Genomic DNA, 25,982 nt, shown 5'->3' with positions numbered 1-25,982 from the left:
CAGGTGGACCAGTATCTAGGGGGTAGGTAGGTAGACAGGTGGACCAGGAACTAGGGGGTAGACAGGTGGACCAGTAACTAGGGGGTAGGTAGACAGGTAGACCAGTAACTAGGGGGTAGGTAGACAGGTGGAACAGTAACTAGGGGGTAGGTAGGTAGACAGGTGGACCAGTAACTAGGGGGTAGGTAAACAGGTGGAAAAGTAACTAGGAGGTAGGTAGGTTGACAGGTGGACCAGTAACTAGGGGTAGGTAGACAGGTAGACCAGTAACTTGGGGTAGGTAGACAGGTGGACCAGTAACTAGGGGGTAGGTAGACAGGTAGACCAGTAACTAGGGGTAGGTACGTAGACAGGTGGAACAGTAACTAGGGGGTAGGTAGACAGGTGGACCAGTAACTAGGGGGTAGGTAGGTAGACAGGTAGACCAGTAACTAGGGGGTAGGTAGACAGGTGGACCAGTAACTAGGGGGTAGACAGGTAGACCAGTAACTAGGGGTAGGTAGGTAGGTAGGTAGACAGATAGACCAGTATCTAGGGGGTAGGTAGACAGGTAGACCAGTATCTAGGGGGTAGGTAGACAGGTAGACCAGTAACTAGGGGTAGGTAGACAGGTAGACCAGTAACTAGGGGTAGGTAGGTAGACAGGTGGACCAGTAACTAGGGGGTAGGTAAACAGGTGGACCAGTAACTAGGGGGTAGGTAGGTAGACAGGTAGACCAGTAACTAGGGGTAGGTAGGTAGACAGGTGGACCAGTAACTAGGGGGTAGGTAAACAGGTGGACCAGTAACTAGGGGGTAGGTAGGTAGACAGGTAGACCAGTAACTATGGGTAGGTAGGTAGACAGGTGGACCAGTAACTAGGGGGTAGGTAGACAGGTAGACCAGTAACTAGGGGTAGGTAGGTAGACAGGTGGACCAGTAACTAGGGGGTAGGTAGACAGGTGGACCAGTAACTAGGGGGTAGACAGGTAGACCAGTAACTAGGGGTAGGTAGGTAGGTAGACAGATAGACCAGTATCTAGGGGTAGGTAGACAGGTAGACCAGTATCTAGGGGGTAGGTAGACAGGTAGACCAGTATCTAGGGGGTAGGTAGACAGGTAGACCAGTAACTAGGGGTAGGTAGACAGGTAGACCAGTAACTAGGGGTAGGTAGGTAGACAGGTGGACCAGTAACTAGGGGGTAGGTAAACAGGTGGACCAGTAACTAGGGGGTAGGTAGGTTGACAGGTGGACCAGTAACTATGGGTAGGTAGGTAGACAGGTGGACCAGTAACTAGGGGGTAGGTAGACCAGTAACTAGGGGTAGGTAGGTAGACAGGTGGACCAGTAACTAGGGGGTAGGTAGACAGGTAGACCAGTAACTAGGGGGTAGGTAGGTGGACCAGTAACTAGGGGGTAGGTAGACAGGTAGACCAGTATCTAGGAGGTAGGTAGGTGGACCAGTAACTAGGGGGTAGGTAGGTAGACCTGTAACTAGGGGGTAGGTAGACAGGTAGACAGATAGACCAGTAACTAGTAACATACTATCTGTATGGAGATGTTCAGATATCTGTATGGAACATGTTCAGATATCTGTATGGAACATGTTCAGATATCTGTATGGTACATGTTCAGATATCTGTATGGTACATGTTCAGATATCTGTATGGTACATGTTCAGATATCTGGATGGTACATGTTCAGATATCTGGATGGTACATGTTCAGATATCTGGATGGTACATGTTCAGATATCTGTATGGTACATGTTCAGATATCTGTATGGAACATGTTCAGATATCTGTATGGTACATGTTCAGATATCTGTATGGAACATGTTCAGATATCTGTATGGTACATGTTCAGATATCTGTATGGAACATGTTCAGATATCTGTATGGTACATGTTCAGATATCTGTATGGTACATGTTCAGATATCTGTATGGAACATGTTCAGATATCTGTATGGAACATGTTCAGATATCTGTATGGTACATGTTCAGATATCTGGATGGTACATGTTCAGATATCTGGATGGAACATGTTCAGATATCTGTATGGTACATGTTCAGATATCTGGATGGTACATGTTCAGATATCTGTATGGAACATGTTCAGATATCTGTATGGTACATGTTCAGATATCTGTATGGAACATGTTCAGATATCTGTATGGTACATGTTCAGATATCTGGATGGTACATGTTCAGATATCTGTATGGTACATGTTCAGATATCTGGATGGTACATGTTCAGATATCTGGATGGTACATGTTCAGATATCTGTATGGTACATGTTCAGATATCTGGATGGTACATGTTCAGATATCTGTATGGTACATGTTCAGATATCTGGATGGTACATGTTCAGATATCTGTATGATACATGTTCAGATATCTGGATGGTACATGTTCAGATATCTGGATGGTACATGTTCAGATATCTGGATGGTACATGTTCAGATATCTGTATGGTACATGTTCAGATATCTGTATGGTACATGTTCAGATATCTGGATGGTACATGTTCAGATATCTGTATGATACATGTTCAGATATCTGTATGGTACATGTTCAGATATCTGTATGGAACATGTTCAGATATCTGTATGGTACATGTTCAGATATCTGTATGGTACATGTTCAGATATCTGGATGGTACATGTTCAGATATCTGGATGGTACATGTTCAGATATCTGTATGGTACATGTTCAGATATCTGGATGGTACATGTTCAGATATCTGTATGGTACATGTTCAGCCATGTTCAGATATCTGTATGTCTTTATATGTCTCTGGTCAATACTGTGTGAAATTCAACATTCCAATTCTGTTAAATATGTTGTTTTTACTTTAATGTCACTACTTTTGAGTGAATTACTAATATCTGTGTGTGTCTGTTACAGCTTGTTTGTTCCGGTACAATGGGCTATCATTCGTCTACCTCATCTACCTCCTCCTTATTCCCCTTTTCTCTGAGCCCACCAGCACAACCATGCAGGGTAAGTCTCCCTCTTTCTCTATCACTGCTCTACCTCTTCCTCATCCTCCTTTACCACCTCCTCTTTCTCCTCCTCTACCTCCACCTTTACCTCCTCCTCTACTTCATCCTCATCCTCCTCTACCTCCTCTTCATTCTCCTCTACCTCCTCATCCTCTACTACCTCCTCCTCCTCCTCTACTACCTCCTCCTCTACCTCCTCTTCCTCCTCTACTACCTCCTCCTCTACCTCCTTCTCTACCTCCTCTACCTCCTCTTCATACTCCTCTACCTCCTCCTCCTCTACTACCTCCTCCTCTACCTCCTCTTCATACTCCTCTACCTCCTCCTAGTCTACTATCTCCTCCTCTACCTCCTCCTCCTCTACTACCCCCTCCTCTACCCCTCTTCATACTCCTCTACCCCTCTTCATACTGCCCTACCCCCTCTTCATACTCCTCTACCACCTCCTCCTCCTCTACTACCTCCTCCTCTACCTCCTCTTCCTCCTCTACTACCTCCTCCTCTACCTCCTTCTCTACCTCCTCTACCTCCTCTTCATACTCCTCTACCTCCTCCTCCTCTACTACCTCCTCCTCTATCTCCTCTTCATACTCCTCTACCTCCTCCTCCTCTACTACCTCCTCCTCTACCTCCTTCTCTACCTCCTCTACCTCCTCCTAGTCTACTATCTCCTCCTCTGCCTCCTCCTCCTCTACTACCCCCTCCTCTACCTCCTCTTCATACTCCTCTACCCCCTCTTCATACTCCTCTACCTCCTCTACCACCTCATCTACCACCTCATCTACCTCCTCTTCATCTTCCTCTTCATCGTCCTCATCATCCTCCTCTTCATCCTCCTCTACTTCCTCCTCTACCTCCACTACCTCCCCCTCAACTTTTCTCTCTACCTCTTCCTCATCCTCTACCTCTACCTCCTCCTCTTCTCTCTACCTCCTCCTCCTCCCCTACCTTTGCATCCTCCTCCTCTTCTCTCTACCTCCTCCTCATCTCTCTATCTCTTCCTCCTCATCCTCCTCTACCTCTACCTCCTCCTCTTCTCTCTACCTCCTCCTCATCTCTCTATCTCTTCCTCCTCATCCTCCTCTACCTCTACCTCCTCCTCTTCTCTCTACCTCCTCCTCTTCTCTCTATCTCTTCCTCCTCATCCTCCTCTTCTCTCTATCTCTTCCTCCTCATCCTCCTCTACCTCTACCTCCTCCTCCTCTCTCTACCTCCTTCTCCTCTCTCTATCTCTTCCTCCTCATCCTCCTCTACCTCTACCTCCTCTTCTCTCTATCTCTTCCTCCTCATCCTCCTCTACCTCTACCTCCTCCTCCTCTCTCTACCTCCTCCTCCTCTCTCTCTCTTCCTCCTCCTCCTCCTCCTCCTCTACCTCTACCTCCTCTTCTCTCTATCTCTTCCTCCTCATATTCCTCTACCTCTACCTCCTCCTCTTCTCTCTACCCCCTCTTCTCTCTACCTCCTCCTCCTCTCTCTATCTCTTCCTCCTCATCCTCCTCTACCTCTACCTCCTCCTCTTCTCTCTACCCCCTCTTCTCTCCACCTCCTCCTCCTCTCTCTATCTCTTCCTCCTCATCCTCCTCTACATCTACCTCCTCTTCTCTCTATCTCTTCCTCCTCATATTCCTCTACCTCTACCTCCTCCTCTTCTCTCTACCTCTTCCTCCTCATCCTCCTCTACCTCCTCCTCTTCTCTCTACTGCTTCTTCTCTCTACCTCTTCCTCCTCATCCTCCTCTACCTCTACCTCCTCCTATTCCCTCTTTTTACAGAACCAACCAGCCTGACAATCGACTTTGGACTTTGCCTCTAACTCTTCTCTAAACGTCACACAGTCAATGGCACTCATAAATACACCACCTCCAGAACCAACCACCTTCACAGAATTCTCTGTTTCAGAAAAGACTAATTGTTTTTCCTTGAGGAAATTATTTCCTTGACAATGATTGGATAATGCAGCCAGTTTGGTCACTGGTTGTATGGTTTGTCCAAGAGAGAAATGTATTGCCTATTTGGGCTCCCGAGTGGTGCAGCGGTCTAAGACGATGCATCTCAGTGCTTGAGACGCCGTGGTTTGTATTCATGCTGTATCACAACCGTCCGTGATTGGGAGTCACGTAGGGTGGCACACAATTGGCCCAGAGTCGTCCGGGTTAGGGTTTGGCCGAGGTAGGCAGTCATTGTCAATAATCATTTGTTCTTAACTTGCTTGCCTAGTTAAATAAAGGTTCATTTAAAATGTGTAAAACATGTATTATTCAATTGAATTGAGAGAGGGGTTCTCAGAGTTCAGACGAGGAGAACTGATGTTAAAGCTACTCAGCTGTTTTGAACAGAAAAGGTCATAAGGAGATCTAAGAGGTCAATGTTTAGTGAATTATATGTAGAAGTTGTCCTGAACTTAATCGTGCAGCTGACCAATTATGACATGAGTCCTGGGTTAACTTAGAATACAGTCCTCTTGATCTCTCCTCTGGCCCAGTGTGCTTTAGTGTTGCATTGTGGTCATGAAAAGAGCCCAGAGACAGGTATTCCTTCCTATACCACAGAAGGATAGTAAACCGGATGGTGAAGACGGTTAGGACCCCCCCCTCCCACCCCCATACCTTAAACCACTCAACACGGTGCTTCCTGGAAAGATCACGTCAATGTTTAACAATACATACAGCTAGATTGGCTCAGGACAGGAGAGGACGCTGATGTCCTCTCAGTAAATAAAAGACACGAAGGAGGGAGGGAGAGAGGGAGGGAGAGAGGGAGAGAGAGAGGGAGAGAGAGAGAAAGAGGGAAATAACAGCGTGTCTGTCAGGAAGTAAAGGAGAATAGATGTTGGGAGGGAAGGATGGAATAGAGGGTGAGAAGGAAGGAGAGAAGAAGGGATGGAGGGAGGGAGATAGGGAAGGGGAGAGGGATGGATGGAGGAGGGGATGATGGAATGGAGGGATAGAGTGGTATGGAGGAAGGAGAGAGGGAAGGAGAGACGGAGGGAGAGAGGGATAGATGGAGGAAGGGATGATGGAATGGAGGGATAGAGTGGTATGGAGGAAGGAGAGAGGGAGGAAGATAGGGAAGGAGTGGTATGGAGGAAGGAGAGAGGGAGGGAGATAGGGAAGGAGAGAGGGATGGACGGAGGAAGGGATGATGGAATGGAGGGATAGAGTATAGTATGGAGGAAGGGATGATGGAATGGAGGGATAGAGTGGTATGGAGGAAGGGATGATGGAATGGAGGGATAGAGTGGTATGGAGGAAGGGATGATGGAATGGAGGGATAGAGTATAGTATGGAGGAAGGGATGATGGAATGGAAGGATAGAGTGGTATGGAGGAAGGAGAGAGGGATGGACAGAGGAAGGGATGATGGAATGGAGGGATAGAGTGGTATGGAGAAAGGAGAGAGGGATGGACAGAGGAAGGGATGATGGAATGGAGGGATAGAGTTGTATGGAGGAAGGAGAGAGGGAGGGAGAGAGGGAGGGAGAGAGGGATGGACGGAGGAAGGGATGATGGAATGGAGGGATAGAGTATAGTATGGAGGAAGGAGAGAGGGAGGGAGAGAGGGAGGGAGAGAGGGATGGGCGGAGGAAGGGATGATGGAATAGAGGGATAGAGTGGTATGGAGGAAGGAGAGAGGGATGGATGGAGGAAGGGATGATGGAATGGAGGGATAGAGTGGTATGGAGGAAGGAGAGAGGGAAGGAGAGAGGGAGGGAGAGAGGGATGGACGGAGGAAGGGATGATGGAATGGAGGGATAGAGTGTAGTATGGAGGAAGGGATGATGGAATGGAGGGATAGAGTATAGTATGGAGGAAGGGATGATGGAATGGAGGGATAGAGTGTAGTATGGAGGAAGGGATGATGGAATGGAGCGATAGAGTACAGTATGGAGGAAGGGATGATGGAATGGAGGGATAGAGTATAGTATGGAGGAAGGGATGATGGAATGGAGCGATAGAGTGGTATGGAGGAAGGGATGATGGAATGGAGGGATAGAGTGTAGTATGGAGGAAGGGATGATGGAATGGAGGGATAGAGTATAGTATGGAGGAAGGGATGATGGAATGGAGGGATAGAGTGGTATGGAGGAAGGAGAGAGGGAGGAAGATAGGAAGGGGAGAGGGATGGACGGAGGAAGGGATGATGGAATGGAGGGATAGAGTATAGTATGGAGGAATGGATGATGGAATGGAGGGATAGAGTGTAGTATGGAGGAAGGGATGATGGAATGGAGGGATAGAGTGTAGTATGGAGGAAGGGATGATGGAATGGAGGGATAGAGTATAGTATGGAGGAAGGGATGATGGAATGGAGGGATAGAGTGGTATGGAGGAAGGAGAGAGGGAGGAAGATAGGAAGGGGAGAGGGATGGACGGAGGAAGGGATGATGGAATGGAGGGATAGAGTATAGTATGGAGGAAGGGATGATGGAATGGAGGGATAGAGTGTAGTATGGAGGAAGGGATGATGGAATGGAGGGATAGAGTATAGTATGGAGGAAGGGATGATGGAATAGAGGGATAGAGTATAGTATGGAGGAAGGGATGATGGAATGGAGGGATAGAGTATAGTATGGAGGAAGGGATGATGGAATGGAGGGATAGAGTGGTATGGAGGAAGGGATGATGGAATGGAGGGATAGAGTACAGTATGGAGGAAGGGATGATGGAATGGAGGGATAGAGTATAGTATGGAGGAAGGGATGATGGAATGGAGGAATAGAGTGTAGTATGGAGGAAGGGATGATGGAATGGAGGGATAGAGTACAGTATGGAGGAAGGGATGAGGGAATGGAGGGATAGAGTGTAGTATGGAGGAAGGGATGATGGAATGGAGGGATAGAGTATAGTATGGAGGAAGGAGAGAGAGAGGAGAGTCTTTAAAGTGTACTACTTACCGTCTCATCAATAGGTAATGAGAGAAGAAGACTTCTGCAAGGTAATGTCAGGGAATGTATGACTTCAGGGTCACATAGTGTCACATAGGTCAGTCCAACACTATAGTTCTCCTCTCTGCATGGAAAGATGTGAAGGTGGGGTCCGACCCCCATCCTCTACACATAGACTATTGAACATCCTGGTCCTACCCCCATCCTCTACACATAGACTCTATTGAACATCCTGGGCCGACCCCCATCCTCAACACATAGACTCTATTGAGCATCCTGGTCCTACCCCCATCCTCAACACATAGACTCTATTGAGCATCCTGGTCCTACCCCCATCCTCTACACATAGACTATTGAACATCCTGGTCCTACCCCCATCCTCTACACATAGACTCTATTGAACATCCTGGTCCTACCCCCATCCTCTACACATAGACTCTATTGAGCATCCTGGTCCTACCCCCATCCTCTACACATAGACTCTATTGAACATCCTGGGCCGACCCCCATCCTCAACACATAGACTCTAGGCTTTACCCAGGCCTTACCCAGGCTTTACCCAGGTCTTACCCAGGCTTTACCCAGGCTTTACCCAGGTCTTACCCAGGCTTTACCCAGGCCTTACCCAGGCTTTACCCAGGCTTTACCCAGGTCTTACCCAGGCTTTACCCAGGCTTTACCCAGGTCTTACCCAGGCTTTACCCAGGCCTTACCCAGGCTTTACCCAGGTCTTACCCAGGCTTTACCCAGGCCTTACCCAGGCTTTACCCAGGCCTTACCCAGGCTTTACCCAGGCCTTACCCAGGCTTTAACCAGGCGTTACCCAGGCCTTACCCAGGTCTTACCCAGGCGTTACCCAGGCCTTACCCAGGTCTTACCCAGGCTTTACCCAGGCTTTACCCAGGTCTTACCCAGGCTTTACCCAGGCCTCACCATCTCACAGGAATTCACTTGTTTTTCACAACCTTTTTACCGCAACTGGAATATCAATATTATGGTTTCACCAAGCTGCTTGGACCCCTAACTATTTACCAATATTATGGTTTCACCAAGCTGCTTGGACCCCTAACTATTTAACAATATTATGGTTTCACCAAGCTGCCCGAACCCCTAACTATTTACCAATATTATGGTTTCATTAAGCTGCTTGGACCCCTAACTATTTACCAATATTATGGTTTCACCAAGCTGTCCGTACCCCTAACTATTTACCCATATTATGGTTTCACCAAGGTGCTTGGACCCCTAACTATTTACCAATATTATGGTTTCACCAAGCTGCCCGGACCCCTAACTATTTACCAATATTATGGTTTCACCAAGCTGCTTGGACCCCTGACTATTTACCAATATTATGGCATCCAATATTATGGCTTCACCAAGCTGCCCGAACCCTAACTATTTACCAATATTATGGTATCCAATATTATGGTTTCACCAAGCTGCCCTGACCCCTAACTATTTACCAGTATTATGGTTTCACCAAGCTGCTTGGACCCCTAACTATTTATCAATATTATGGTTTCACCAAGCTGCTTGGACCCCTAACTATTTACCAGTATTATGGTTTCACCAAGCTGCTTGGACCCCTAACTATTTATCAATATTATGGTTTCACCAAGCTGCTTGGACCCCTAACTATTTACCAATATTATGGTTTCACTAAGCTGCTTGGACCCTTACTATTACCAATATTATGGTTTCACCAAGCTGCCCGGCACCCCTAACTATTTACCCATATTATGGTTTCACCAAGCTGCCCGGACCCCTAACTATTTACCAATATTATGGTTTCACTAAGCTGCTTGGACCCTTACTGTTACCAATATTATGGTTTCACCAAGCTGCCCGGCAACCCCTAACTATTTACCCATATTATGGTTTCACCAAGCTGCCCGGACCCCTAACTATTTTCCAGTATTATGGTTTCACCAAGCTGCTTGGACCCCTAACTATTTACCAATATTATGGTTTCACCAAGCTGCCCGAACCCCTAACTATTTATCAATATTATGGTTTCACCAAGCTGCCCGGACCCCTAACTATTTACCAATATTATGGTATCCAATATTATGGTTTCACCAAGCTGCCCTGACCCCTAACTATTTACCAATATTATGGTTTCACCAAGCTGCCCGGACCCCTAACTATTTACCAATATTATGTTTTCACCAAGCTGCCCGGACACCTAACTATTTACCAATATTATGGTTTCACCAAGCTGCCCGAACCCCTAACTATTTACCAATATTATGGTTTCACCAAGCTGCCCGGACCCCTAACTATTTACCAATATTATGGTTTCACTAAGCTGCTTGGACCCTTACTATTACCAATATTATGGTTTCACCAAGCTGCCCGGCACCCCTAACTATTTACCAATATTATGGTTTCACCAAGCTGCTTGGACCCCTAACTATTTTCCAGTATTAAGGTTTCACCAAGCTGCTTGGACCCCTAACTATTTACCCATATTATGGTTTCACCAAGCTGCCCGGACCCCTAACTATTTACCCATATTATGGTTTCACCAAGCTGCCCGGACCCCTAACTATTTTCCAATATTATGGTTTCACCAAGCTGCCCGGACCCCTAACTATTTACCAATATTATGGTTTCACCAAGCTGCTTGGACCCCTAACTATTTACCCATATTATGGTTTCACCAAGCTGCCCGGACCCCTAACTATTTACCGATGTTACTGTTTCACCAAGCTGCTTGGACCCCTAACTATTTGGTGGCTTTAGAATGGATTATGTTATTTAAATCTTTTAACAGTTGCCAGTTGTTTTTTTTCCAACAAAGCTGTTTTAAAATAAAGGATTTAATATCTCAACAAATGTATACTGAACAAAAATATACGCACAACATGTTAAGTATTGGTCCCATGTTTCATGAGCTGAAATAAAAGATCCCAGAAATGTTCCATACGCACAAAAAGCTTATTTCCCTACAATTTTGTTCACAAATTTGTTTTCATCCCTTTTAGTGATCATTTCTCCTTTGCCAACATAATCCATCCACCTGACAGGTGTGGCATATCAAGAAGCTGATTAAACAACATGATCATTACACAGGTGCACCTTGTGTTGGCATGCACCTACCCCAATGCTCTGTTTCTGATGACTGGGATGAATGCAGGAGTAGATTTCAGGAGCAGGACCAGACACCTTTTTGACAGATGACTGATTTAAGGGCATGTACGTGATAGGCCTATCTGGTTTACATGATTATGATGTCATAATGCTTCTTGAAAGTGTCATAATGTGTATTTTCTACAAGTTATTTAAAATATGATGTGAAAAAAAACATGTCTGTAAAAAACTAATTACAACAACAAACAATTTAAGAAACAAACTTTCAAACGAAAGGAAACTTCTTGGCAAGGAAAAAAACCGAATGTGAATAAATGTGGATTTTGACACTCTTATGTAGTTGTCATAGCCAGTCATAAAATAATCCAATATACTGTATGTCACAACAGATGTAAATATATGGGTCCTTGTGTGCGCTGCAGGATTTTAATCCATGACGGCGTAGTGTGTTACTAATGGTTTTCTTTTGAGACTGTGGTCCCAGCTCTCTTCAGGTCATTGACCAGGTCCTGCCGTGTAGTTCTGGGCTGATCCCTCACCTTCCTCATGATCATTGATGCCCCACGAGGTGAGATCTTGCATGGAGCACCAGACCGAGGGTGATTGACCGTCATCTTGAACTTCTTCCATTTTCTAATAATTGAGCCAACAGTTGTTGCCTTCTCACCAAGCTGCTTGCCTATTGTCCTGTAGCCCATCCCAGCGTTGTGCAGGTCTACCATTTTATCCCAGATGTCCTTACACAGCTCTCGAGTCTTGGCCATTGTGGTGAGGTTGGAGTCTGTTTGAGTGTGTGGACAGGTGTCTTTTTTATACAGGTAACGAGTGGAGAACAGGTGCAGTTAATACAGGTAATGAGTGGAGAACAGGAGGGCTTCTTAAAGAAAAACTAACAGGTCTGTGAGAGACGGAATTCTTACTGGTTCGTAGGTGATCAAATACTTATGTCATGCAATAAAATGCAAATTAATTACTTAAAAATCATACAACGTGATTCCGTCTCTCACAGTTGAAGTGTACCTATGATAAAAAATTACAGATCTCTACATGTTTTGTAAGTAGGAAAACCTGCAAAATCGGCAGTGTATCAAATACTTGTTCTCCCCACTGAATGTACAGATGAGGATTTGCAAGTAGAGATACTGTTTGCAAAAGAGCAGAAATCCAAAAACAATTTAGGGATGAGGTAAAAATCTAATCAAATCAAATTGTATTTGTCACATACACATGGTTAGCAGATGTTAATGCGGGTGTAGCGAAATGCTTGTGCTTCTAGTTCCGATAATGCAGTAATAACCAACAAGTAATCTAGCTAACAATTCCAAAACTACTGTCTTATACACACAAGTGTAGGGGGATAAAGAATATGTACATAAAGATTTATGAATGAGTGATGGTACAGAGCGGCATAGGCAAGATACTGTAGATGGTATCGAATACAGTATATACATATGAGATGAGTATGTAAACAAAGTGGCATAGTTAAAGTGGCTAGTGATACATGTATTACATAAAGATGCAGTAGATGATATAGAGTACAGTATATACGTATACATATAAGATGAATAATGTAGGGTATGTAAACATTATATTAGGTAGCATTGTTTAAAGTGGCTAGTGATATATTTTACATAATTTCCCATCAATTCCCATTATTAAAGTGGCTGGAGTTGAGTCAGTGTGTTGGCAGCAGCCACTCAATGTTAGTGGTTGCTGTTTAACAGTCTGATGGCCTTGAGATAGAAGCTGTTTTTCAGTCTCTCGGTCCCAGCTTTGATGCACCTGTACTGACCTCACCTTCTGGATGATAGAGGGGTGAACAGGCAGTGGCTCGGGTGGTTGTTGTCCTTGATGATCTTTATGGCCTTCCTGTAACATCGGGTGGTGTAGGTGTCCTGGAGGGCAGGTAGTTTGCCCCCGGTGATGCGTTGTGCAGACCTCACTACCCTCTGGAGAGCCTTTCGGTTGTGGGCGGAGCAGTTGCCGTACCAGGCGGTGATACAGCCCGCCAGGATGCTCTCGATTGTGCATCTGTAGAAGTTTGTGAGTGCTTTTGGTTACAAGCCGAATTTCTTCAGCCTCCTGACGTTGAAGAGGCGCTGCTGCGCCTTCTTCACGATGCTGTCTGTGTGGGTGGACCAATTCAGTTTGTCTGTGATGTGTATGCCGAGGTACTTAAAACTTACTACCCTCTCCACTACTGTTCCATCGATGTGGATAGGGGGGTGTTCCTTCTGCTGTTTCCTGAAGTCCACAATCATCTCCTTAGTTTTGTTGACGTTGAGGGTGAGGTTATTGTCCTGACACCGCACTCCGAGGGCCCTCACCTCCTCCCTGTAGGCCGTCTCGTCGTTGTGGGTAATCAAGCCTACCACTGTTGTGTCGTCCGCAAACTTGATGATTGAGTTGGAGGCGTGCGTGGCCACGCAGTCGTGGGTGAACAGGGAGTACAGGAGAGGGCTCAGAACGCACCCTTGTGGGGCCCCAGTGTTGAGGATCAGCGGGGTGGAGATGTTGTTGCCTACCCCCACCACCTGGGGGCGGCCCGTCAGGAAGTCCAGTACCCAGTTGCACAGGGCGGGGTCGAGACCCAGGGTCGAGCTTGATGACGAGCTTGGAGGGTACTATGGTGTTAAATGCCGAGCTGTAGTCGATGAACAGCATTCTCACATAGGTATTCCTCTTGTCCAGATGGGTTAGGGCAGTGTGCAGTGTGGTTGAGATTGCATCGTCCGTGGACCTATTTGGGCGGTAAGCAAATTGGAATGGGTCTAGGGTGTCAGGTAGGGTGGAGGTGATATGGTCCTTGACTAGTCTCTCAAAGCACTTCATGATGACGGAAGTGAGTGCTACAGGGCGGTGGTCGTTTAGCTCAGTTACCTTAGCTTTCTTGGGAACAGGAACAATGGTGGCCTTCTTGAAGCATGTGGGAACAGCAGACTTGGATAGGGATTGATTGAATTTCCGTAAACACACCAGCCAGCTGGTCTGTGCATGCTCTGAGGGCGCGGCTGGGGATGCCGTCTGGGCCTGCAGCCTTGCGAGGGTTAACACGTTTAAATGTTTTACCCACCTCGGTTGCAGTGAAGGAGAGGCCGCATGTTTTGGTTGCAGGCCATGTCAGTGGCATTGTATTGTCCTCAAAGCGTGCAAAAACGTTATTTAGTCTGCCTGGGAGCAAGACATCCTGGTCCGTGACGGGGCTGGTTTTCTTTTTGTAATCCGTGATTGACTGTAGACACTGCCACATGCCTCTTGTGTATGAGCCGTTGAATTGAGATTCTATTTTGTCTCTATACTGACGCTTAGCTTGTTTGATTGCCTTGCGGAGGGAATAGCTACACTGTTTGTATTCGGTCATGTTACCAGTCACCTCGCCCTGATTAAAAGCAGTGGTTCGCGCTTTCAGTTTCACGCGAATGCTGCCATTAATCCACGGTTTCTGGTTTGGGAATGTTTTAATCTTTAATGCTATGGGAACGACATCTTCAACGCACGTTCTAATGAACTCGCACACCGAATCAGCATATTCGTCAATGTTGTTGTCTGACGCAATACGAAACATATCCCAGTCCACGTGATGGAAGCAGTCTTGGAGTGTGGAATCAGATTGGTCGGACCAACGCTGGACAGACCTCAGCGTGGGAGCTTCTTTTTTTAGTTTCTGTCTGTAGGCAGGGATCAACAAAATGGAGTCATGGTCAGCTTTTCCGAAAGGAGGGCGGGGCAGGGCCTTATATGCGTCGCGGAAGTTAGAATAGCAATGATCCAAGGTTTTGCCAGCCCTGGTTGCGCAATCGATATGCTGATACAATTTAGGGAGTCTTGTTTTCAGATTAGCCTTGTTAAAATCCCCAGCTACAATGAATGCAGCCTCAGGATGTATGGAATCCAGTTTGCAAAGAGTCAAATAAAGTTTGTTCAGAGCCATCGATGTGTCTGCGTGGGGGGGAATATATATGGCTGTGATTATAATCGAAGAGAATTCCCTTGGTAGATAATGCGGTCGACATTTGATTGTGAGGAATTCTAAATCAGGTGAACAGAAGGACTTGAGTTCCTGTATGTTTTTGTGACAACACCACGTCTCGTTAGCCATAAGGCATACACCCCTGCCCCTCTTACCAGAAAGATGTTTGTTTCTGTCGGCGCGATGCGTGGAGAAAACCAGCTGGCTGCACCGACTCCGATAGCGTCTCTCCAGTGAGCCGTGTTTCCGTGAAGTTTCCGTGAAGCAAGGAATGTTACAATCTCTGATGTCCCTCTGGAATGCTATCCCTACCTGGAATGCTAGGTAGTTGGTTGGATGGGCTATTTACAGATGGGCTGTGTACAGCTGCAGCGATCAGTAAGCTGCTCTGACAGCTGACGTTTCAAGTTAATAAGGGAGAAATAAGCCTCCATCTTCAGTGATTTTTGCAATTCGTTCCAGTCATTGGCAGCAGAGAACTGGAAGGAAAAGCGGCCAAAGGAGGTGTTGGCTTTGGGTGTGACCAGTGAAATATATCTGCTGGAGCACGTGCTATGGGTGGGTGTTGTTATTGTGACCAGTGAGCTGAGATAAGGCAGAGCTTTACCTTGCAAAGACTTATAGATGACCTGGAGCCAGTGGGTTTGGCGATGAATATGGAGCGAGGACCAGCCAACGAGAGCATACAGGTCGCAGTGGTGGGTAGTATATGGGGCTTTGGTGCCAAAACGGATGGCACTGGGATAGACTGCATCCAATTTGCTGAGTAGAGTGTTGGAGGCTATTTTGTAAATGACATCGCCGAAGTCAAGGATCTGTAGAATAGTCCGTTTTACGAGGGTATGTGTGGCTGCATGAGTGAAGGAGGCTTTGTTGCAAAATAGGAAGTCAATTCTAGATTTAACTTTGGATTGGAGATGCTTTATATGAGTCTGGAAGGAGAGTTTACAGTCTAGCTAGACACCTAGGTATTTATAGTTGTCTACAAAGTCAGAACCGTCCAGAGTAGTGATGCTGGTCGGGCGTGCGGGTGCAGGCAGCGATTGTTTGAAGAACATGCATTTAGATTTACTTGCATTTAAGAGCAGTTGTAGGCCACGGATGCAATGTTGTATGGCATTGAAGCTAGTCTGGAGGTTAATTATCACAGTGTCCAAAGAAGGGCCAGATGTATTACAGAATGGTGCCGTCATAGAGGTGGATCAAAGAATCACCCGCAGCAAGAGCGACATCATTGATGTATACAGAGAAGAGAGTCGGCCCGAGAATTGAACCCTGTTGCACCCCCATAGAGACTACCAAAGGTCCGGACAACAGGCCCTCCGATTTGACACGCTGAACTCTATCTGAGAAGTCGTTGGTGAACCAGGTGAGGCAGTCATTAGAGAAACAAAGGCTGTTGAGTCTGCCGATAAGAATGTGGTGATTGACAGAGTCGAAAGCCTTGGCCAGGTCGATGAAGACGGCTGCACAGTAATGTCTCTTATCGATGGCGGTTATGACATCTTAAGACATTCTAGGAGATATGTTGGGAGGTAGTAATATCTAAACCTGGCTAGGAGAGATGTTGGGAGGTAGTAATATCTAAACCTGGCTAGGAGAGATGTTGGTAGGTAGTAATATCTAAACCTGGCTAGGAGAGATGTTGGTAGGTAGTAATATCTAAACCTGGCTCGGAGATATGTTGGGAGGTAGTAATATCTAAACCTGGCTAGGAGAGATGTTGGTAGGTAGTAATATCTAAACCTGGCTCGGAGAGATGTTGGTAGGTAGTAATATCTAAACCTGGCTCGGAGATATGTTGGGAGGTAGTAATATCTAAACCTGGCTCGGAGAGATGTTGGTAGGTAGTAATATCTAAGCCTGGCTCGGAGATATGATGGGAGGTAGTAATATCTAAAGCTGGCTAGGAGAGATGTTGGTAGGTAGTAATATCTAAACCTGGCTAGGAGAGATGTTGGTAGGTAGTAATATCTAAACCTGGCTAGGAGAGATGTTGGTAGGTAGTAATATCTAAACCTGGCTAGGAGAGATGTTGGTAGGTAGTAATATCTAAATCTGGCTCGGAGAGATGTTGGTAGGTAGTAATTTTTAAACCTGGCTAGGAGGGATGTTGGTAGGTAGTCATTTTTAAACCTGGCTAGGAGAGATGTTGGTTGGTAGTAATTTCTAAACCTGGCTAGGAGAGATGTTGGTAGGTAGTAATTTTTAAATCTGGCTAGGAGAGATGTTGGTAGGTAGTAATTTCTAAGCCTGGCTAGGAGAGATGTTGGTAGGTAGTAATTTTTAAACCTGGCTTGGAGAGATGTTGGTAGGTAGTAATTTTTAAACCTGGCTAGGAGAGATGTTGGTAGGTAGTAATTTTTAAACCTGGCTAGGAGGGATGTTGGTAGGTAGTAATTTTTAAACCTGGCTAGGAGAGATGTTGGTAGGTAGTAATTTCTAAGCCTGGCTAGGAGAGATGTTGGTAGGTAGTAATTTTTAAACCTGGCTTGGAGAGATGTTGGTAGGTAGTAATTTTTAAACCTGGCTAGGAGGGATGTTGGTAGGTAGTAATTTTTAAACCTGGCTAGGAGGGATGTTGGTAGGTAGTAATTTTTAAACCTGGCTAGGAGAGATGTTGGTAGGTAGTAATTTCTAAGCCTGGCTAGGAGAGATGTTGGTAGGTAGTAATTTTTAAACCTGGCTTGGAGAGATGTTGGTAGGTAGTAATTTTTAAACCTGGCTAGGAGAGATGTTGGTAGGTAGTAATTTCTAAGCCTGGCTAGGTGATATGTTGGTAGGTGGTATTTATTAAGGTTAGCAGTTGCTGCTCGATGGTACTGCCAAACATGCACACACATGCACACACACATTAGCGCACGCACGCACACACACACACACACACACACACACACACACACACACACACACACACACACACACACACACACACACACACACACACATGCACACACCTAGGCCAGGAATAAGATTATTAAGGACGTGGTGACATATTAAAGTCCTAAGTGTTCCCATGGGGCCATAGCATATTAAAGTCCTAAGTGTTCCCATGGGGCCATAGCATATTAAAGTCCTAAGTGTTCCCATGGGGCCATAGCATATTAAAGTCCTAAGTGTTCCCATGGGGCCATAGCATATTAAAGTCCTAAGTGTTCCCAGTAAGGATGCATTACATTTAACGGAACTGTTTGGGGCTGTTGCTGCTTCCTCTGTGTGGAAGGAGTACTGGATGTCTGTCAGTCCGTTAGACCAGAGCTCATATGTATCCAGGTGAACAGGTTACCTCTTTATAGAGGAGAGACCATAAGAATGGCCCATAGGGCCGGAGCGTGGTGGATCTTCATTTGATCACTCTTGCTGCTGAGGATTTTCCGGCACAGCAGGAAATACAAACTTGTAGTCTATTTGAGTTTTAAAAAGGCTTCTAAAGTTTGTAATTTACACTTTGAAATATCGAACTTGATTTGCCCTAATGAAAAATATGTCAACCCCTACAAACATTTCCATTAATTATAATAATTTAATTTTTCTTTACTAGGCAAGTCAGTTAAGAACAAATTCTTCTTTTCAATGACGGCCTAGGAACAGTGGGTTAACTGCCTGTTCAGGGGCAGAATGACAGATTTGTACCTTGTCAGCTCGGGGGTTTGAACTTGCAACCTTTCGGTTGCTAGTCCAACGTTCTAACCACTAGGCTACCCTGCCGCCCCAATAATAACTCAAACGGGCTCAAATTAAGATCCTACTCCGTATCTCCTGCTTCTGCAGTGAGACAGCTTGATGTACAGTACACCCCCTGGACAGGACACTAGTCTATCGCAGGGCCTAACATAAGATATCATAAAATCCATCTCTTATTGGTGCTGTGACTGACTGGGTTGGGTTTGATCCCAGGTCCCCTGCTTGTCAGAAGTATTTGTTAGCCTGCAGAGCTAAAGCCTAGACATCAATTCAGGGAGCTAACGGCTAACGCAAGTCTTCATGTAACTCACCATGCTAACATGATTCACTGACTAACCTCCCATACACTGTTCCTGTTACTGACTCACCTCCCTACACTGTTCCTGTTACTGACTCACCTCCCTACACTGTTCCTGTTACTGACTCACCTCCCTACACTGTTCCTGTTACTGACTCACCTCCCTACACTGTTCCTGTTACTGACTCACCTCCCTACACTGTTCCTGTTACTGACTCACCTCTATACACTGTTCCTGTTACTGACTCACCTCTATACACTGTTCCTGTTACTGACTCACCTCTATACACTGTTCCTGTTACTGACTCACCTCCCTACACTGTTCCTGTTACTGACTCACCTCCCTACACTGTTCCTGTTACTGACTCACCTCCTTACACTGTTCCTGTTACTGACTCACCTCCCTACACTGTTCCTGTTACTGACTCACCTCCCTACACTGTTCCTGTTACTGACTCACCTCTATACACTGTTCCTGTTACTGACTCACCTCCCTACACTGTTCCTGTTACTGACTCACCTCCCTACACTGTTCCTGTTACTGACTCACCTCCCTACACTGTTCCTGTTACTGACTCACCTCTATACACTGTTCCTGTTACTGACTCACCTCTATACACTGTTCCTGTTACTGACTCACCTCCATACACTGTTCCTGTTACTGACTCACCTCTATACACTGTTCCTGTTACTGACTCACCTCCATACACTGTTCCTGTTACTGACTCACCTCCCTACACTGTTCCTGTTACTGACTCACCTCCCTACACTGTTCCTGTTACTGACTCACCTCCCTACACTGTTCCTGTTACTCAAGAATCATAACAACTAACAATTATTCCAAATCCCTGTAGGTCTGTAATAAAACCCTGGAAATGTGTGGAGCATTTTATTTCTCTCTCACTGCTTCCCCCCCTCTCTCTGCCCCCCTTCTCTCTCTCCCTCTTTCTCTCTCTCCTCTTCTCCCCACTTCTCCCCACTGACTGAACTCGTTCACTCTCTCCCACTCAACAATTTCATTTAAAAAGCATTGTATTTGTTGTAGTATGATCTAGTATGTTGAAGTCTGCTATAGTATGCTGTGTATGTTGCAGTGTGCTGCAGTGTGCTGTAGTGTGCTGTAGTGTGCTGCAGTGTGCTGCAGTGTGCTGTAGTGTGCTGTAGTGTGCTGCAGTGTGCTGTAGTGTGCTGCAGTGTGTTGTAGTGTGCTGCAGTATGCTGTATTGTGCTGTAGTGTGCTGCAGTGTGCTGCAGTGTGCTGTAGTGTGCTGCAGTGTGCTGTAGTGTGCTGCAGTGTGCTGCAGTGTGCTGTAGTGTGCTGCAGTGTGCTGCAGTGTGCTGCAGTGTGCTGTAGTGTGCTGCAGTGTGCTGTAGTGTGCTGCAGTGTGCTGTAGTGTGCTGCAGTGTGCTGTAGTGTGCTGCAGTGTGCTGCAGTGTGCTGTAGTGTGCTGCAGTGTGCTGTAGTGTGCTGCAGTGTGCTGTAGTGTGCTGTAGTGTGCTGCAGTGTGCTGCAGTGTGCTGTAGTATGCTGTAGTGTGCTGCAGTGTGCTGCAGTGTGCTGTAATGTGCTGTAGTGTGCTGTAGTGTGCTGTAGTGTGCTGTAGTGTGCTGCAGTGTGCTGTAGTGTGCTGTAGTATGCTGTAGTGTGCTGCAGTGTGCTGCAGTGTGCTGTAGTGTGCTGTAGAGTGCTGTAGTGTGCTGTAGTGTGCTGTAGTGTGCTGCAGTGTGCTGTAGTATGCTGTAGTGTGCTGTAGTGTGCTGCAGTATGCTGTATTGTGCTGCAGTGTGCTGTAGTGTGCTGCAGTGTGCTGTAGTGTGCTGCAGTGTGCTGCAGTGTGCTGCAGTCTGCAGTATGCTGCAGTGTGCTGCAGTGTGCTGCAGTGTGCTGCAGTGTGCTGTAGTATGCTGTAGTGTGCTGCAGTGTGCTGTAGTGTGCTGCAGTGTGCTGTCATGTGCTGTAGTAGGGTTGGAAGGCTGGAGGGCATGTCCACCATATTCTTTATATTAGTCCATCCCTTTTAAATCCATGCCTGGGAGAATATAGTGTTTGTTAAAGTCTCATATGGTGAATGTCAGTAATAGATGTCAAATACAGGGCCAAAGTCTGATCTCCTTCTCCTCCAGGCCACACGGGGCACCTGCTCATGTCCCTGTGCTTCAGCAGTCTCAGCTTCCTGCTCTTCCACATAATCTATCAGATCACTGTCAACAGTCTATTGGCCGGGAACAACATAGACCCCGCCTTCAACTGTGAGTACTGAGTCTGTACCCTGATTTAACCCTAACTCTGTTTACCCCCGCTACTGAGTCTGTACCCTGATATAACCCTAACTCTGTTTACCCCCGCCTAAACTGTGAGTAACTTCACACCTTATGCCTAATTTACACCATAGGGCCAAACTTAGCCAAGCAGAGCTATACTAGCCTGGTTAGGTGATGTAACCATTCTGGAAAGGACAAATATATTAGGCAACACAGTGGGGTTTGGGTCTACCCTATAGTACGGCGGCTGGTTCAAATCCCGAGGTGAAAATCCTGTTGTTGTGCCCATGAGCCAGGCACTTAACCCTAATTGCTCCTATCAGTCGCTCTGGATAAGAGTGTCTTGCTAAATGACTGAAATGGAATCAGGCTTGAACACAACAACAGCAGCTGTTCTGTTAATTTCCTGTCCAGTATATGTGTAGCTTGATACCTGACTTTTGACCCCTCAGCATTGAGATGGTGTTCCAGAGTTGTAGATCACCCCAGTACAGGTGTAGCTCTCCTCTGTCTCTCCTGGGGGTAGATTAGTTTCAGTCAGGACATGTACTTACCACCAATGCAAGGCACAACAACAGGGTCCAAGGCACAGAAGGGAAACACGTTTTCTCAAATATCATCATAGACTAACCAGAACAGTACACCGCATTCCGCTTGCTGTCTCCAGGAAGTGTTAAGGTGAGGTATGTCGTCAGTCCAACTGACCTGTTCTCCCATACTGTTAATATCTAACCTGTTCTCCCATACTGTTAATATCTGACCTGTTCTCCCATACTGTTAATATCTGACCTGGTCTCCCATACTGTTAATATCTGACCTGTTCTCCCATACTGTTAATATCTGACCTGTTCTCCCATGCTGTTAATATCTGACCTGTTCTCCCATGCTGTTAATATCTGACCTGTTCTCCCATGCTGTTAATATCTGACCTGTTCTCCCATGCTGTTAATATCTGACCTGGTCTCCCATACTGTTAATATCTGACCTGGTCTCCCATACTGTTAATATCTGACCTGTTCTCACATACAGTACATTCAGTGGATGAGGCAGAGTGCTGTTAATATCTCTTTTTGGAGACAAGGAAGGAATACTTACCTTAAAGCCAGTTGTCTGACAGGGTAAAGCCAGTAGTCTGACAGGGTAAAGCCAGTAGTCTGACAGGGTAAAGCCAGTAGTCTAACCGGGTAAAGCCAGTTGTCTGACAGTGTAAAGCCAGTAGTCTAACCGGGTAAAGCCAGTAGTCTAACCGGGTAAAGCCAGTTGTCTGACAGTGGAAAGCCAGTAGTCTGACAGAGTAAAGCCAGTAGTCTGACAGGGTAAAGCCAGTAGTCTACAGGGTAAAGCCAGTAGTCTGACAGGGTAAAGCCAGTAGTCTGACAGGGTAAAGCCAGTTGTCTGACAGGGTAAAGCCAGTAGTCTGACAGGGTAAAGCCAGTAGTCTGACAGTGGACAGCCAGTAGTCTGACAGTGGAAAGCCAGTTGTCTACAGGGTAAAGCCAGTAGTCTACAGGGTAAAGCCAGTTGTCTACAGGGTAAAGCCAGTAGTCTGACAGGGTAAAGCCAGTAGTCTGACAGGGTAAAGCCAGTAGTCTGACAGGGTAAAGTAGTCTGACAGGGTAAAGCCAGTTGTCTGACAGGGTAAAGTAGTCTGACAGGGTAAAGCCAGTAGTCTGACGGGGTAAAGTAGTCTGACAGGGTAAAGCCAGTAGTCTGACGGGGTAAAGCCAGTAGTCTAATAGGGTAAAGCCAGTAGTCTGACAGTGGAAAGCCAGTAGTCTAATAGGGTAAAGCCAGTAGTCTAACAGGGTAAAGCCAGTAGTCTGGCAGGGTAAAGCCAGTAGTCTGACGGGGTAAAGCCAGTAGTCTGACGGGGTAAAGCCAGTAGTCTGACAGGGTAAAGTAGTCTGACAGGGTAGAGCCAGTAGTCTGACGGGGTAAAGCCAGTAGTCTGACAGGGTAAAGCCAGTAGTCTGACGGGGTAAAGCCAGTAGTCTGACAGGGTAAAGCCAGTAGTCTAACAGGGTAAAGCCAGTAGTCTGGCAGGGTAAAGCCAGTAGTCTGACAGGGTAAAGCCAGTAGTCTGACAGGGTAAAGCCAGTAGTCTAACAGGGTAAAGCCAGTAGTCTGACAGGGTAAAGCCAGTAGTCTGACGGGGTAAAGCCAGTAGTCTGACAGGGTAAAGCCAGTAGTCTAACAGGGTAAAGCCAGTAGTCTGACAGGGTAAAGCCAGTAGTCTGACGGGGTAAAGCCAGTAGTCTAACAGGGTAAAGCCAGTAGTCTGGCAGGGTAAAGCCAGTAGTCTACAGGGTAAAGCCAGTAGTCTAACAGGGTAAAGCCAGTTGTCTGACAGAGTAAAGTAGTCTGACAGGGTAAAGCCAGTAGTCTGACAGGGTAAAGCCAGTAGTCTGACAGGGTAAAGCCAGTAGTCTGACAGGGTAAAGCCAGTAGTCTGACAGGGTAAAGTAGTCTGACAGGGTAAAGCCGGTAGCCTCAGTGGAAAACGGCACTAGACCACCAAAGTTTATTGCTCATGTACACAGATCTGCAGTTATAGCAGGGGCAGCGAAATGATAATGTTGCTAGCGCCAACAGTGTTGTAGAATGTCTAGCAAATACAGAAATATAAGTCATTTTTTCCAACAATTGTTTATGGACAGATTATTTCACTTATAATTCACTGTATCACAATTCCAGTGGGTCAGAAGTTTACTACACTAAGTTGACTGTGCCTTTAAACAGTTTGGAAAATTCCAGAAAATTATGTCACGGCTTTAGAATCTTATGATAGGCTAATTTACATAATTTGAGTCAATTGTAGGTGTACCTGTGGATGTATTTCAAGGCCTACCTTCAAACTCAGTGCCTCTTTGCTTGACATCATGGGAAAATCAAAAGAAATCAGCCAAGACGTCAGAAAAAAATTGTCGACCTCCACAAGTCTGGTTCATCCTTGGGAGCAATTGCCAAATGCCTGAAGGTACCACGTTCATCTGAACAAACAATAGTACGCAAGTATAAACACCATGGGACCACACAGCCGTCATACTGCTCAGGAAGGAGACGCGTTCTGTCTCCTAGAGATGAACAAATATTTGTGCGAAAAGTGCAAATCAGTCCCAGAACAACAGCAAAGGACCTTGTGAAGATGCTGGAGGACACAGCTACAAAAGTATCTATATCCACAGTAAAACGAGTCCTATATCGACATAACCTGAAAGGCCACTCAGCAAGGAAAAGGCCTCTGCTCTAAAACCGCCATAAAAAAGCCAGACTACGGTTTGCAACTGCACATGGGGACAAAGACTTTTTGGAGAAATGTCCTCTGGTCTGAACAAAAATAGAATTGTTTGGCCATAATGACCATTGCTATGTTTGGAGGAAAAAGGGAGATGCTTGCAAGCCAAAAAACACCATCCCAACCGTGAGGCACGGGGGTGGCAGCATCATGTTGTGGGGGTGCTTTGCTGCAGGAGGGACTGGTGCACTTCACTAAATAGATGGCATCATGAGGGCGGAAAACTATGCGAATATATTGAAGCAACATCTCAATACATCAGTCAGGAAGTTAAAGCTTAAATCTTGGTCATAAATGGGTCTTCCAAATGGATAATGACCCCAACCATACTTTCAAAGTTGTGGCAAAATGGCTTAAGGACAATAAAGTCGAGGTATTGGAGTGACCATCATAAAGCCCTGACCTCAATCCTATAGAAAATGTGTGGGCAGAACTGAAAAAGCATGTGCGAGCAAGGAGGCCTACAAACCTGACTCAGTTACACCAGCTCTGTCAGGAGGAATGGGCAAAAATTCACCCAACTTATTGTCGGAAGCTTGATACAGCTAACCGAATAGTTTGACCCAAGTTAAACAATTTAAAGGCAATGCGAACAAATACCAATTGAGTGTATGTAAACTTCTGACCCACTGGGAATGTGATGAAAGAAATAAAAGCTGAAATAAATCATTCTCTCTACTATTATTCTGACATTTCACATTCTTAAAATAAAGTGGTGATCCTAACTGACCTAAGATAGGGAATTTTTTACTCTGATTAAATGTCATGAATTGTGAAAAACTGAGTTTAAATGTATTTGGCTAAGGTGTATGTAAACTTCCGACTTCCACTGTATTAGACTGAACAGTGTCAGACTCAGAATATAAATATGTGGTGTGTATAGATGGTATATAATTTGTAAAATAAATCCCTTCCCTCTGCTAGCTATCCTGGATGAGGCTTAATTCCCCTCACGTTACCCTAAGACATGTTGCATAATGCTGTGTTATCATGCCAATGGGGTTCTGACGTGGCTGTTATAGAATGTTGTAGTGTCATATTAATGGGGTTCTAACATGGCTGTTATAGAATGTTGTAGTGTCATGTTAATGGGGTTCTAACATGGCTGATATAGAATGTTGTAGTGTCATGTTAATGGGGTTCTAACATGGCTGATATAGAATGTTGTAGTGTCATGTTAATGGGGTTCTAACATGGCTGATATAGAATGTTGTGTCATGTTAATGGGGTTCTAACATGGCTGGTATAGAATGTTGTAGTGTCATGTTAATGAGGTTCTAACATGGCTGTTATAGAATGTTGTAGTGTCATGTTAATGGGGTTCTAACATGGCTGTTATAGAATGTTGTAGTGTCATGTTAATGGGGTTCTAACATGGCTGATATAGAATGTTGTAGTGTCATGTTAATGGGGTTCTAAAATGGCTGTTATAGAATGTTGTAGTGTCATGTTAATGGGGTTCTAACCTGGCTGTAATATAATGTTGTAGTGTCATGTTAATGGGGTTCT

General features: G+C 45.7%; 1 pseudogene; it reads left to right on the top strand.

Annotated features, from left to right (window-relative positions):
* The window catches only part of LOC135558083 (piezo-type mechanosensitive ion channel component 2-like), a 243,148-nt pseudogene that overhangs the window by 4,911 nt on the left and 212,255 nt on the right, over positions 1-25,982 (top strand).

This window comes from Oncorhynchus masou, chromosome 17 (assembly GCF_036934945.1).
Source record: "Oncorhynchus masou masou isolate Uvic2021 chromosome 17, UVic_Omas_1.1, whole genome shotgun sequence".
Lineage (NCBI taxonomy): Eukaryota > Metazoa > Chordata > Actinopteri > Salmoniformes > Salmonidae > Oncorhynchus > Oncorhynchus masou.
This window is presented reverse-complemented; position numbering and strand designations above follow the sequence as displayed.